This window comes from Macaca thibetana, chromosome 14 (assembly GCF_024542745.1).
Source record: "Macaca thibetana thibetana isolate TM-01 chromosome 14, ASM2454274v1, whole genome shotgun sequence".
Classification (NCBI taxonomy): Eukaryota; Metazoa; Chordata; class Mammalia; order Primates; family Cercopithecidae; genus Macaca; species Macaca thibetana.
The window spans coordinates 28,726,511-28,737,303 of NC_065591.1; the positions used below are offsets into that span (position 1 = coordinate 28,726,511).

Consider the following 10,793-nt stretch of genomic DNA (forward strand, 5'->3'; position numbering starts at 1 on the left):
CATTTCAGCATTAACTCAAAAGTTCACAGTCCAAAGTCTCATCTGAGACAAAGCAAGTCCCTTTACCTATGAGCCTATAAAGTCAAAAACAAGTTAGTTACTTCCTAGGTACAATGAGGGTACAGGCATTGGGTAAATACACTTGTTCTAAATGGGAGAAATTGGCCAAAACCAAAGGGCTAAAGGGCTCATGCAAATCCAAAATCCAGCAGGGCAGTTAAATCTTAAAGTTCCAAAATGATCTCCTTTGTCTCCATGTCTCACATCCAAGTTACACTGATGCAAGAGGTGGGTACTCATGGTCTTAGGCAGCTCCACCCCTGTGGCTTTGCAGGGTACAGCCTCCCTCCCAGTTGCTTTCACAGGCTGGTGTTGAATGTCTGCAGCTTTTCCAGGCAAACAGTGCAAACTGTCAGTAGATCTACCATTCTGCAGTCTGGAGGATGGTGGCCCTCTTCTCACAGCTCCACTAGGCAGAGCCCCAGTAGGAACTCTATGTGGGGGCTCTGACCCCACATTGCCTTTCCACACTTCCCTAGCAGAAGTTCTCCATGAGGGCCCCACCCCTGCAACAAACTTCTGCCAGGGTATCCAGGAGTTTCCATACTTCTTTCTGAAATCTAGGCAGAGGTTCCCCAACCTCAGTTCGTGACTTCTGTGCACTCGCAGGCTCAACACCACATGGAAGCTGCCAAGGCTTGGGGCTTGCACCCTCTGAAGCCATGGCCTGAACCATACCTTGGACCCTTTTAGTCATGGCTGGAGCAGCTGGGACACAGGGCACCAAGTCCCAAGACAGCACATAGCACAGGAACCCTGGGCCAGGCCCACAAAACCACTTTTTCCTCCTAGGCCTCTGGGCCTGTGATGGGAGAGGCTGCCGTGAAGACCTCTGACACGCCCTGGAGACACTTTTTCCATTGTCTTGGGGATTAACATTCGGCTCCTCATTACTTATGCAAATTTCTGCAGCTGGCTTAAATTTCTCCTCAGAAAACGAGATTTTCTTTTCTATTTCACTGTCAGACAGCAAATTTCCAAGATTTTATGCTCCACTTCCCTTATTTTTTTCTTTTTTGAAATGGAGTCTCTCTCTGTCACCCAGGCTGGAGTGCGGTGGCGTGATCTCAGCTCACTGCAACCTCCGCCCCTCCAGGTTTAAGCAATTATCTGCCTCAGCCTTCGGAGTAGCTGGGATTACAGGCACGCGCCACAACGCCCGGCTAATTTTTTTGTATTTTTAGTAGAGATGGGGTCTCACCATCTTGGCCAGGCTGGTCTTGAACTCCTGACCTCATGATCCACCTGCCTTGGCCTCCCAAAGTGCTGGGATTACAGGCATGAGCCACTGCACCCAGCCCACTTCCCTTATAAAACTGAATGCCTTTAACAGTACCCAAGTCACCTCTTGAATTCTTTGCTGCTTAGAAATTTCTTCCACCAGATACCCTAAATCATCTCTCTCAAGTTCAAAGTTCTACAAATCTCTAGGGCAGGGACAAAATGCTTCCAGTTTTTTTGCTAAAACATAACAAGAGTCACCTTTGCTCCAGTTCCCAGTGAGTTCCTCATCTCCATCTGATACCATCTCAGACTGGATTACATTGTCCATATCATTATCAGCATTTCAGTCAAAGCCATTGAACAAGTGTCTAGGAAGTTCCAAACTTTCCCACATTTTCCTGTCTTCTTCTGAACCCTGCTGATAAAGGCATACCTGAGACTGAGCAATTTACAAAAGAAGGAGGTTTATTGGACTTACAGTTCCACATAGCTGGGGAAGCCTCACAATCATGGTGGAAGGTGAAAGACACATGGCAGCAGACAACAAAAGAGAGTTTGGGCAGGGAGACTCCCGTTTTTAAAATCATCAGATCTCATGAGACTCATTCACTATCATGAGAACAGCACAGGAAAGACTTGCCCTCATGACTCAATCATCTTTCACTGGGTCCCTCCCACAACACGGGGAAATTGTGGGAGCTAAAAGATGAGATTTGGGCCGAGCAGTGGCTCAAGCCTGTAATCCCAGCACTTTGGGAGGCCGAGGAGGATGGATCATGTGAGGTCAGGAGTTCGAGACCAGCCTGACCAACATGGAGAAACCCTATCTCTATCAAAAATGCAAAATTAGCCAGGCGTGGTGGCACGCACCTATAGTCCCAGCTACTCAGGAGACTGAGACAGGGGAATCACTTGAACCTGGGAGGCGGAGGTTGCAGTGAGCCGAGATCATGCCATGGCACTCTAGCCTGGGCAAACAGAGCAAAACTCCAATTCCAAAAAAAAAAAAAAAAAAAAAAAAGATGAGATTTGGGTGGGGACACAGAGCCAAACCATACCATTAGTATAATGAAATATTTAAGGATAACATGTAACAATGCCTGCCCCTTACTCTCAAACCATTGAGAAATTATAAACTGGAGAAAGGGAAGTGGAAGGAAAGAATGAAAGGAAAGCAGCCTCCATAACCAATAGTGATAAACTTTGTCCCATATTTTAAGAGTTAAGATCTCAACTAACAAAGTAATCTTTAATGTCTCACTGGCCTGGACAAACACAGCAATTCCTTTTTACAACACTAATGTTTTACTTTCTCAGATAAAGTTTGTAACCCTTTTATACATCTGATATGTTTTACTGGATAGATACTGTAACCTTTTCAAATACATGTTATCACTACATTTGAATAGCCTTTTTCAGCCAGGTGCCATGCCTCATGCCTGTAATCCCAGCACTTTGGGAGGCCGAGACGGGTGGATCACGAGGTGAGGAGATCGAGGCCATCCTGGCTAACACAGTGAAACCCCGTCTCTACTAAAAAAATACAAAAAACTAGCAGGGCGTGGTGGCGGGCGCCTGTGGTCCCAGCTACTCGGGAGGCTGAGGCAGGAGAATGGCGTAAATCCAGGAGGCGGAGCTTGCAGTGAGCTGAGATCCGGCTACTGCACTCCAGCCTGGGCGATAGAGCCAGACTCCGTCTCAACAACAACAACAACAAAATACAAAAAATTAGCTGGGCCTGGTGGCACGCGCCTGTAGTCCCAGCTACTCAGGAGGCTGAGACAGGAGTATCACTAGAACCCAGGAGAGGGAGGTTGCAATGAGCCAAGATCATGCCACTGCACTCCAGCCTGGGCAACAGAGCAAGACTTCATCTAAAAAAATAATAATAATAACAATAATAAATAGCCTTTTTCCAGTTTGTGAACATATGATTCACATTTCCCTCTTGGCTGAATGTCTTTGGGTCTCATCTTCCCCACTGCAATGTCAGCAAGAAAACAAGGTGATTCTTTGAAGTGGCTTTAGATTGCACTCCTGTCAAAAGAAAGCTTGCGATGTTGATGAATTTAGGAACTGTGGGATAGTGGTTTTCAAGTCCTGGCAGGTAAGCTCTTCCTTCCTTTCCCAATGTAGTTCTTATATAAACAGCAAGACTATGTTTTAAATTTTAAAATTGGTAATCAATTTAAATTCCAATCACAGTGGCTATTTCAGAAAGTAGAGCCGAGTTTCAAAATAGTAAGGCAGATGTTTTTACTTTTTATTTAATAATCTTCTGTAACATGACTATTTTCTCTTATCTGTGAATTTGAATTTCTTTTTAAAGTTGTGGGTGTGGGTTGGTGGGAGAGCGTGGAGGGGTTATGTTCATTTGGTTTTTAAGACAATACTCAATCTCAGAATCCTGGAGAGAATAAACAGGATGATACCAAGAGCCAGATGGAACACAAATTGATACCTTTCTGAGAAGTCAGTTGTAACAGGAGTCATAAATATTCACAGCCTTTGGCCTACCAATTTCCCTTGAAGGAATCCTTCTTACAGTCATAATTTAAAATGCTGACAAAGATTCATGCAAAAAAAGTTCATTGGCACATTATAAATGCAAAGGCAGAAGAAATAACCTAACGTTCAACCTTAGAGGAATAGTTAATTTATTTTAAGTGCAGTTGTACAGATAGGAAACTGTATATTCTTTAATATTATACTGAAACATTTGATCACAAATAAAAATGCATGATGTATTTGAAATAAATATAAGTGACTTTAAGGGTAATGCAATTAAAGCTGTTGAATTTCAGTTTCCAACTGTGTTCCAATTTCTAATATTTTATTTCCTCTCTGGAATATGATTTTTGGCACTTCGCTACCTTAGTTTTGAGGGATTTCCTATCAGAAAACACACCTGTCTGGTCATGGCTAAAATTCTTTGTTGCCCATTGCTTTCTAATATTGACTCTTTATATCCCTACCTTACTGATGCAGAAAACAACAACAAAAAAATGTAAATGGTCCTTAATAAATGCCTTAAGAAAAAATTACCACCATTATCACCCTCAAATAACCATTTTGGAAATCTTCCAATGGGCATATATCAAATCTTCAAAGGTCATTATTTATTTAACATAGTTGATATCCCCTACAGAATCTCCTTCAGGAAAGTAGTAGCATTAGCTCATTCAGAACATGAACATTACTTTGTTATAAGAAAGCAAACACTCTCGTGTTGTTTGTTAAAGCAATGTTCTACTTAGTAAATCCACGAAGAAATCTGTTTTGTTCTGGCAGGAATTGGGATGAAAGTGACTTTTTGGTGGATGCATTCTGCAAGTTCAATTTGAAATTGAAAGTTATTTTATTCTTAATAATCACAAGGTATTAACAAGCACACCATATGAGAGAGGCAAACGTGGGCAAAGACTGCAGGAGTCTGGAGTGTGTGTCCTACTATATGTGATAGAAAACTAAAAGGTATGATAGCATTAACAAAACACACTCAAACACACACACACTTACACAAACCTTCCCTTTCCTTCTATACTAAAGCCATTTGTAATTTACCTAATTTTGTCATTTTAATAAACCTCATTGTAGGCTGATTCTACTCTAAAAAATGTGTATATACCCCCCACCCCAAAACATTTGCGTTTAGTTGTTTGGAACAAAATATACATTCTTTCATAGAAACAATGTTATAAATTGGGATTAGTTTTCCAGTCAGCCTCACAAGAGACAATTTGGTTCATATTCTATCTAAAATATGTTTGCAACGAAAATATGCAATTATTGAAAATAATACTGTTGCATAAAAGACATTATTTCAACTATATTGCGGGCAATTCAAGAAAACTAATCGTGATTTAGTGTCCTTTTTGGGAAATCATATCACAAATTCAAATCAGGAACACTGGAAACAAATATCCTGTTTTTCTCACCAAGTTCAAACCTCAGTTGGGGACACTTCCTCCTGTCCTGCCTCAGATTCTCTGTTTTGCTGCTGCTGCGAGAGTCTCCACACCTAGCAGCCATCAGCAATATACACAAACCAGGCTTTTAAATTCAGACACTTCCTAAACAATAAACCTCCAACTGTTTCAAAATACAGATTAAACCAAAAGCTTAAATATATGTTTTTGGGACGGGTGCAGTGGTTCACACCTGTAATTCCAGTAGTAAGTAGCAAAGTCAAACAGAGGCACATGCTCCAACATAGATAAATATTTATTAGGTGAACATGTTAAGCAATGATATTGAAAGGACATGTAGGCATCCTTTTGCTTTATTTCAGGTTTTGGGTGATTTTAGTAATTTTTTAAAATGTGTCCAGAAGGGAAGGTACAAAGAGAATTCATAAGGTATTATTTACTTTGGTGAATTAATCTGACCTTTAGCTCAGTTCAAAAACTGATTTTACCAGCTGGGCGCAGTGGCTCATGCCTGTAATCCCAGCACTTTGGGAGGCCAAGGCGGGCGAATCACGAGGTCAGGAGATTAAGACCATCCTGGCTAACATGGTGAAACCCCGTCTCCACTAAAAATACAAAAAATTATCTGAGTGTGGTGGTGGGCACCTGCAGTCCCAGCTACTCCAGAGGCTGAGGCAGGAGAATGGTGTGAACCCGGGAGGCGGAGCTTACAGTGAGCCAAGATCATGCCACTGCACTCCAGCCTGGGCGACAGAGTGAGACTCCATCTCAGAAAAACAAACAAACAAACAAACAAACAAAACACAGATTTTTACCACACCATGTGCCTGGGCACTAACTCGGCTCACAAGAAACATATATGCAAATCAGACAAAAGCAATTCATTTGCATTAAAACTATAATTCACAAGTAGATCATATACTTACATCCTCTAGCTGGTACATTTTTCCCCCCAAGGAAAGCAGTTAATTGGGTCAATTTATCATCTCAACAACTGCTTGATGAACAGTGGCAAAATTCAGAACAAAATTGACTCCAATGCAGTGGATATGTGCCCACGGTCCCCTTTCTTCAAAATTAAGAAATAAATAGACTTATTCCTTTATCCAAGAGCAGGAAAAATGAGTGTGGCTACAAAAAAGCTTACATTTTTTATTGGGATTTGGGAAAGACAATGGAGAAGGAGGGCACATATTTGTACTCCTTGCTAGTAGATGGGCTTTACCAAGGAAAACTCATTGTCTTGGAAAATTTGGAGAACTTTTGTAGGTTTCAATGTGATTTCTAAAACTAAACTTCCGCCTCCTGGTGGCTCAGGCTCTGCTTCTAGCCTGGACAGTCGACAACCAAAGGTGCATCTCCAAAGCCTGCCATTACTGTGTGCAGTCTCCCCGTGGGCCTTCTTGCACACATCCACATGTCCACACACCTTCCCTTCCCTCTTTGTCACCCCCTCCCACTGCCCTGCCCGTCCACTTCCTAACACCTCCTCCCTCCTCTGCTTTAAGCATTTTCCCTCATGTTGATGGAGTAGGGTAATGGGGAGGATGGAGAAGAGGGTGGAATGGTGGGGGCTGACGAGAAACTTAGGACACTTGGAGTGTATTTTAAGGCCAGAATCCTGTATTCAGAAATATCCCTTCATGTGCTCCTTTGGCTTCATTTAGCTGCTGTTAGCAATTGTAAAATCATTTAACAATTCAAAGATTATGACATCAGGCCATCTCCAAAAAGCCTGCCTTTGAAAATGGGCAACCAGGGGGAGATTTTGATGCAGTGCACCTCCTCTTCCAAACAGCTGTCATGCTGGACCTCTGACCTTGCCTAGGTCCCATCATATCTAATTCCTCTTTCCCCTTTTAATTAACTCATTCTTTCTTGGTCTATACTTTCATAAAAGGTTAGCGTATCTAAGTTCTTATTCTTGCTTCTGGCACAAGAAAGATTCTGATTCTCAGGTGTTTTTGTCCAGATTGCATGTACCAGGTTGCATTTCTTCTCTGAACACACAGTCTCTCTAGGTTGCGTGTCACCTCCTTAAAACTAGCTGGGCACCCTCTGGAAAGTTTTGTATCCCCTCAGGAGTATGCCCACTCTGATCTAAAACCTGCTGCTTTAGTTCCTTCTCCCTGCCTCAACCACACTGACTTTAAGGCCCTATATTATAAATGTAGCTTATTTTAGCTTTAGGGCCTTTGCAACAGGTGTTCCCTCCACATGGACCACTCTCACTCTGCTTAAAGATCTTTGCATGCAGAAACCATCACTCAGGTTTTTAGTTTAAATCTCTCCTTCACAGATGAGTGGTGAGTGAGGGAGTAAAGCTGCATCTGTATTTACAGCCGCTCCCCATCCACACATTACTGCCTGAGCTCTGCCTCCTGCCAGATCAGCTGTGGCATTAGATTCTCATAAGAGCACAAACCCTTTTGTGAACTGCACATGTGAGGGATCTAGGTTGCACACTCCTTATGAGAATGTAATGCCTGATGATCTGTCACTGTCTCTCATCACCCCCAGATGGGACTGTCTAGTTGCAGGAAAACAAACTCAGAAATGCCACTGATTCTACACTATGGTGAGTTGTATTATTATTTCATTATATAGTACAATGTAATGATAATAGAAATAAAGTGCACAATAAATGTAATGCACTTGAATCAACCTAAAACCATCTCCCTGCCCCACACTGGTCAGTAGAAAAACTGTTTTCCATAAATCCAGTCCCTGGTTCCAAAATGTTTGGGGACTGCTGCACTGCTGTATCTCCTGGGCTAAGAACAGTGCCTAACACGTTCTATTGATTATCTATTGCTGTGTACCAAATTACCCAAAATTTAGAGCTTAAGACAACATTTACTATATTACAGTTTTTGTAGGTTCCAGCTTAGGGTCTCTCATGAGACTGCAGTCAAGATGTCATCTGATGGCTTGACTGGGGCTGGAAGATCCACTTCCAGGATGACTCACTCACAAGGCTTTGGCAGAAAGCCTCCACAATTGTCGGGATATTGGCAAGAGGGCTCAGTTGCTCAGTAGCCTTTTTAAAGGGCTACTAAACCTCAGGACAGGGCAGGGGTTTCCCTCATAGCAAATAAGAGAGAGCAAGACAGAAGTTGCAATGTCTTCTACAGCCCAGTCTAGGGAGGAATATTCTGTCATTTCCACAATATCCTGTTGATATGGTTTGGTTGTGTCCCCACCCAAATCTCATCTTGAATTGTAGCTCCCCTAATTTCCATGTTTGGTGGGAGGGACCCAGTGGGAGATAATTGAATCATGGGGACAATTTCCCCCATACTGCTCTTGTAGTAGTGAATAAGTGTCACGAGATCTGATGGTTTTATAAAGGGAAACCCCTTTCCCTTAGATCTCATTCTCTCTCTTGTCTGCTGCCATGTAAGACGTGCCTTTTGCCTTCCACCATGATTGTGAGGCTTCCCCAGTCACATGGAACTGTGAGTCCATTAAACCTCTTTTACTTTATAAATTACCCAGTCTCAGGTATGTCTTTATCAGTTGTGTGAGAACAGACAAATATACTGTTACATGAGGCAGCCCTATGTATGCAAACTACACATGGGCATAAATATCATCTTCAAGGCAGGCTGCCACACACACTTATAATGGTTGTTCAATAAGTGTATTTTGAGCTAATGAATTGTGTCATAATTTTATAACTCAACTTGTAGGGAGCCATCTTATTTCCAAATGTTTGGGGAAGTTTTACCTTCCCAACTCTACCCTCAGCTGTGTAAAAGTATATCCTATTTCATTTTTCAAACAGGATGTGAGAAACAGCAACCCAGGAATGATATTGTCTTAGTTCAATTTGTGCTGCTATAACAGCATAACACTGACTGGGTAATTTATAATGAACAGAAATTTACTGGCTTAGTTCTGGAGGCTGGGAAGTCCAAACTCAAGTGGCTGGTATCTTGTAAGAGCCTTCTTGTTGTGTCATCCTATGGTGGAAGGGCAAAAAGAAGGCAAGAGTGAAAGAAAGAGATGGAGAGAAAGACGGGGCTGGACCAAACCTGTCCCTCTATAAGGAAACTACTCCCAGAATAATGAATTCACTCGCATGATAATGCCATTGATCCATTCATGAAGAGTGTCCTTCCATGACCCAAATACCTTTCATTAGGTCCCAGTTCCCAAAACCACCACATTGGAGATCGAGTTCCCAACACATGAAATTTAGGGGATGCATTGAAACTATAGAAGATATGGAGACTATATGTTTATTCACATTTGATTTACTTATAAGGACAACTGGACAAAATATTTTAAATTATTAGGTTGATACAAAAGTAACTGGCATTTTTTCCATTCAAAGTAAAAGCAAAGACCACAATTATTTTTGCACCAACCTAACAGCAGCTTTTCAGGAAACCTGATCATTGTGGTTGCTGTATATAGGTAACCTTACTAATAGGAATAGTCAACTCTTTCCATCTCTGTAGGACTTCCTAGTTCGCAAGGTATCTTTCCATGTGACCTCACTTGAACTCGTAACAGCTCTGAAAAGAAGACAGGATAGATTTCATTACACTCTATAGACAAGGACATCTGACCAGGTCCCAATTCCAGTGAGAGGCAGAAGCAGGAGTAGAACTTTGGCTTTCTTATTTCTAGTATCAGGAAAGACTTCAAGAAAGAACTGTGCATAAAGTAGGCTTAGCTATGCAGCAGAAAAGACAATCCCAATAACAGGCGTTGGTTTTCTTGCTCATGTAAGTCCAATGCAGTCCAATGCAGGTGGGTTGACTTTCCAAGGCAACTGCCCTTATACATCAACTGTGTGATCCATCTCTTCCCTCTTGTAGCTGCCCTTTGCTTCTTGGTTGCACACGGGGAAAAGAGTCTTGCAATGAAAATAAAACGCTTTGACCTAGGAATGATATGCATCCTTCTCCTCATAGTGCACAGGCCAGAACTAGTCACATGGCCCTGCTTGATTGCAAAGGGAAATGGTATTTGTAAGTTTCCTGTGTGCCCAAGGCATGGATGAGCACTAAAACTCTCTCCTATATTGAATAAATTGGATTTGAAGACGTAGGAAAAGGCCCCTTGAAGGCACTTATGAAAACAACGTAAAGAAACATACACAGAACACCTAATATTTTTGAAAGGCTAGTGCTGGGGTCTCTCACAATAGATTTTTATTATTTTATCCTGACAAAAGCCTGGTAAGGTAGACATTATCCCCTTTTTTATGGTTTTTGGTCATTGCAGTTCATGGAGGTTATGTAACCTGCCCCAGAGCTCACATGAAGAAGTGGAGGGAACTCTGATTCTCTTGCTCTTCCTTTTCTCCAGCTCTCAATTTCATGTAATGACCTTTTCTTCCATCCCATAAGAGATTTAATTTTATAAGAGGAGCTTCTAGGGAGCGATACACAAAGGCTGGCAATGTTTTATTTTTTAAAGCTGGGTGGTGAGCACACAGATGTTTGTGTTCTTTTTATGTCTTAAGTATTTCAAAATACAATCTTTTTAAAAGGGGGTTGACAGAACCTGAGAACCAAGGATAAATTCTTCTTTAAAAAAAGAAGCATTTTTAATGAATATTGGCAG

The 10,793-nt window shown here is 41.8% G+C and overlaps 1 protein-coding gene across 31 annotated transcripts in view; it reads left to right on the top strand.

Annotated features, from left to right (window-relative positions):
• COMMD9 (COMM domain containing 9) overlaps positions 1-10,793 on the top strand; it is a 1,186,740-nt gene that overhangs the window by 934,975 nt on the left and 240,972 nt on the right. Inside the window, exon 1 of one of the 31 annotated variants that reach the window (XM_050759496.1) lies at positions 6,784-6,787. The exons of the other annotated variants lie outside the window; for them this stretch is intronic. The gene's annotated coding sequence lies outside the window, so the exon portion shown is untranslated. Of the gene's footprint in view, positions 1-6,783; positions 6,788-10,793 lie in introns of those variants that run through there. 31 annotated transcript variants of the gene reach the window in all.